The sequence below is a fragment of the Hordeum vulgare genome, chromosome 5H (genome assembly GCF_904849725.1).
Source record: "Hordeum vulgare subsp. vulgare chromosome 5H, MorexV3_pseudomolecules_assembly, whole genome shotgun sequence".
Taxonomy (NCBI): Eukaryota; Viridiplantae; Streptophyta; class Magnoliopsida; order Poales; family Poaceae; genus Hordeum; species Hordeum vulgare.
Window position 1 is genome coordinate 458,275,817 of NC_058522.1, and position 5,176 is coordinate 458,280,992.

A 5,176-nucleotide genomic window follows, 5' to 3' on the forward strand; every position below is an offset into this window, starting at 1 on the left:
AGCATGTCTATGAGCACCAGGGAACCCGATTTGACTAGTCCAAGCTCCTCCCCCATGCTGGCTAAGCTCCAAGGTGCCCAGGGACGCGTGTCCTTGCCATGCCAGGAAGCTCCAGGGAGCTCCCGAGCTCTCTCTCCATTCCCCCTCCCTTATCTCCTCTCCCTAAACCTCTGTGGCTCACACTCGGCTCTCCCCTTCTCCCGTGAAGCTCATGAGCCTCCCCCCTTCTCTCCCAGGCCCTTCTCCCACCTCTTCTTCCATGGCCGCTGCCATGGCCATTTCGGCCATGCTCGAATCCGAGCCTCCCCGAGCTCCCTCCTTCTCCTTAGCGCCTCCAGGAGGACCTCCTGACCTGCGGCACCAGTCCCCATCCTCCCTCTTCCCTCCAGGTGGCCAGGGCTCCTGTCCCCACGGCCTCCATCGCCGCCCTCTACCTCGGCCATGGGCAGCTCTCCCCGAAGCTCCCTACGAGCGCCATGCAAGGGAATGGGGTCGGCGCGGTCCCCCGAGCCCGCAGGTGCGCTCACCTCGGCTAGGGATGGCCGGAGCGCCGCCGGAGCCGGTCCTGCATCGGCCAGCCCTGTCTCCCGTGCACGTTCCCAGATCGAGTGGGAGGAGGAAGAAGGGCTCGATAGACGGGGCCCCCGCGTCAGCCACACGCCGGCCGGGCCCCCAGCTTTAAGTGGTCGCGCCCTCCCTTGTTCGTGTGTCCCTGCACAGGAGACGTACTCAAGGAAGTGCGCTTTCGGCGTCACCAGGGTTCCGGGCGGTCTGCGCAACTGGTTCGGCCCGAAGGCCTACCTAGTGCCTAGTGTGCATGATAGCCAAATCTGGAGACTAGTTTCTCTTTTTCATTTATCTGGAAGTTTCAAAATTCCATTATAAAATCATTCTAACTCCAATTTCATTGATTCAAATTTCTGCAGGATCCTAAAAATGAGGCCTATCCAAATAAGTGCTTTGCACATTTTCCCCCACCCACTTTCTGTGGCATTTTCATTTAAATCCACAATTGTCCATATTTGACTCCACTTTGGAAATTTCCCTAGGATGCAAATCAACTCCAAATGGAGTGATTCAAATTCCTAGGGTCTTCTAAAATCATCCCCTATTTTTAGAACCCTGGTCAACATTTTTGTGTGGCTTACTTCTGTTGCAATAAATAAATAGCTCCTATTGCTATTTATTCCACATTACAAAATCTCTAGAATATTCATACCAACTCCAAATCCATTGAAACCACTTCCTAAATATTTATAAAATCATTCTCCGTTAAATGGGTGCCTTCACTCACTTTAACATAATGATTTTTGTTGGCTTCTTCAATGATCACCTATTGATCTTTCCATCCATTCAAAATCCTTGATGATTCAAATCTCCTGTGAGAAGCTTCAGGTATTTTTCTTATGACCAGAGAGGTCCAAGAAAAATAAAACTTCTATTTATAGAACACTTTTATTCTGCTTGCTATATGGCTTACTATGGTTGTTTCCGACGATAGTGGACGCTAGACGAAGTATTCAGAGTTGGAGCGGAAGACCTCGAAGACCCCGAGGACTTACGTGAGCAAGGCAAACAACCCTTTGACCATGACTTGAGCATATGAATTGATGCATGCTAGAATAGCAAGTACTTTTCCGTTGCGTGTGATCATAGTGCCGGTTCATCATTGGTGTGATGGTACCGAAGGCTTCTTCGAAGCACTTGCATGATGGTGATGTTATACATATGGCTCCTCGGAGCACAAGCATGATGAGCTTGATCCTACCATCTATGAGGATCATGCTACTATCATGTTGACTAGTAGAGTTAGAGAACCATTGCATGAGCATGATGATGAGTTAAATCAAAGGTTTATGAAAAAAACCCGTCGGGTGCCACTAATGCCCGAGGGTGATGATGAGATGGGTGGCCACTTTTGGTGAAGTGGTGCACCGGTGTTTTGTGTGAGTATGGTTTCGGAAATGGGATTAGATTTATGATGTGTCGACCGTCCCAACCTCACCTGTGCGACCACGTTACCCCTTTATGGGACGGGGCTTTGTTGATTACTCTGATCGGTACTAGCAAGGAGCCACATTACTAGTGGCGGAGTGATTTTCATCACTCTCGTGATGGGGTTGTGCCAGGAAGGGCGACTATGCCATTTTTATGAGTTCCAGGCACACCGTTGGTCCCCGCATGATTGATACTGTCCAGAGTCGGTGCTCGTAAGACGTACAACATGTGGGTTGGGTACCAATCGAGTAGACCTCCTTGTTTAGTACCGTCAGGGGAAAGATAATGATCGGGTACTTACCTCGGGTATATGTGATATGCCACGAGTCGTGGATGACACGGAAGTTTCCCGGTTCTCGTGGGTACAACACGCAACCTCTGTAGAGTGTAAACTATTCGAATAGCCGTGTCCACGGTCAAGGACAGTTGGGTAATCCTGCTTAAACTACGTCCTGATATTTCTGCATAAACCAAGCGTGCGTGAGTTGTGTGTGTGTGGTGTTGAGAAAGATGTTGCTATGATAGCAACGATATGACCAAGTTCGGTGACTTGGCATATAGGGTGAACCCGGATGGTTCAACCCTCGACAGATATATTGGTATTTGTAACCTGTTCTTCAAGAGTAATTATTTATCTTGATGTATATCATGATCATTCCACCCAGATGAGTTATACTAGAGATGCATGATATTGTCATCCTTCACTTTCATTGTTCATATCATGGGCTGTTTGCGAGTACATTCAAAGTACTCGTTGGCTTGCCACTGGTTATTTCATTGACCACGTGTGAAAGACAGGATATGGTGAAGATTAACTCGGTGACGTTCATGCGAGCTAGGATGTTTCCCAGTCAGAATGCCTGTTGGTTAAGGCTGATGGCATGGGTTCACGCTTTCAACCAATAATTCCGCTATTGGTTCGGTTTCAAGTGTAGGCCTTTAAGGCCCTATTTATGTAAGAATCGACCGAAGTGGTCATTTGTTGTATCAAACGGTATGTATCGATGTAAGACTCTTTTATTTGGTATATGTGTTCAGTGAGCACTAATCTCTGGGATCACTGAGCACGGCGATTCTCGACTAGTAAGTCGGGGTCCCCACAGAGCTCGTATCAGAGACATCCTGATTGTAGGAAGCCTTAGTTAGCACAGACGATAGTTAGGATAAAACAGCTTTCCAAATCCTTCAGAATACTTACAAAACCTATATATTTTCTCGACTCTCCTAAATCTTCAAAGAAATTGAAGGTTATGCTCTAGCCCTCCACTCTTATTTTCCTGACTCTCCTCGTCAACTTTTTCGACATTTGCAAGGGGTCGCTAGAACCTTATGCCCTTTGACCACGGGATAAATTGAAATCCTCGTGGGCAGCCCAGAAGGAAGTAACATTTCCAGGAAAACACCTGTGCTGAAAGACAGTGAAGACAACTCTACATCCAGACGACACCAACAGAAGTACCTCCATGAGGGACAAGGATATCGAGGCTTAGAAGATGGTGAAACCCTGGGTCCCAGAGTGATGCCACATTCGCCTATGATAATTTGGACATACTATATGTGAACCTTGATCTGCATCACTAATAGAGCGACCCTGTGAGTCATAAGGAATTGTGTCGGCCGCCACCGGTGGATGAGAACCTCACCATTTGGTCTGCCTCACCTTAGTGAGGAGCAAAACGGTTCTCTTCATCCCCCGCTCTAGGTGTCGATATCACAATTAGTATGATTGACAGATCAAAACACTATCATGTCTTGCAAACATCGGTGCATGAATATGTCCCCTTGAGACCCTCGAAGCCTCAGAAGACAAGAAGACGATGCCAAGATCATGAAGACAAGGAAGATCATGTCAATGACAGCAATGAAGAACGACCTTCGTCAGCAACTTCCCAGACGAGAAGACAACAAGAGTTCTCTACAACTCAAGCAAATTGCTTTGGCAAGCGACAACAAGAGGCATGACAACACCACGAGAAGGTACAGAAGACTTAGCGGACTCCTCTCCGAGGCACGAAGCGAGCACGACCATCGAGTCCTAGAACCCTAGGATAGGATGAGTCGTGAATTCCCTATGCGAAGTCGAGTCCGTGGAATGGTTCGGATGGACCATGTTATGTGTTGTTTGTTTTGTTGTTTGTGCTTTGATATAAGTCGCATTTTTGCTTAGGCAACAAGCATGCAGTTAAATCACTCGTCTTATTTTTTATGATCAAAATAAATTTTTGCACTTGTCTGAGTTGACTTTCAAACGCTTGTTTGATTGCACTGAGACCCTTAGACACTCCCCTCTGTGTTCTCTCTCTCTCACCCCTCTCGACAACTGAAGACAACAAGGCAAGATGCGCCAAGGATCCACTTCGAAGGACGACTAACGCTGAAGACACTGACTGTGCTATGCTTAACCACACGCAACCCGTAGGAGTGTGCTTTTCCCTCAAGATTGGAAAACCACACTAGACCAGACTAACCTCCACAAGCCTTTCCGGATCAAAATTTCTGGTCACGTGTCTAGTGCACGGACTTGCCAGAACTTGTGTAGGTCCCCGATGAACCCTGCTAAGCACCAGGTTCCTTGTGGAACGAGTGATCACCATGAACAAGTATCCCTCCATCTCAAGCTAGCACTGTAACCTTGATGCCATAAGAGGACCAATCTCAGATATGAGAGCATTAGACTAAGATTGTTGATTGGATTTAGTAGGACGATCATTATTGCGAACAACAACATTCTCGGTGGTATACATGACTTTAACAAGTAGTTGACTTGATGCCTTTACCATGATAACTCGGAGTAACAAGTAGACTTAATGTTGGATTTGAGTCTTGGATTTAAATAGGTAATCTTAATAGAGTACGGAGGATGACACAAAGGTCACATGGTTCGGAGTAAATTGGATTTAGCCTGATAATATCGATCAGGATACCGCGTTTCTCGATGGATATAGGGTGCATATACTTGGAGTTGCCAAGTAGATTTACAACCTATGCGGTTTGGCCTTGGAGATTAGATGGCCATGATTATTGAAGTTGGTGGGTATACTATGACATAATTCTTGCAGTAATATGCGAATTATGAGGACTCTAAGAGATTATGTAGAACCCAATCTATGTTGGATTTGTAGGAGTGATAGGTCCAGTAATGATTGATCGGATTGATGGATCACCTGGTCGGATTCAT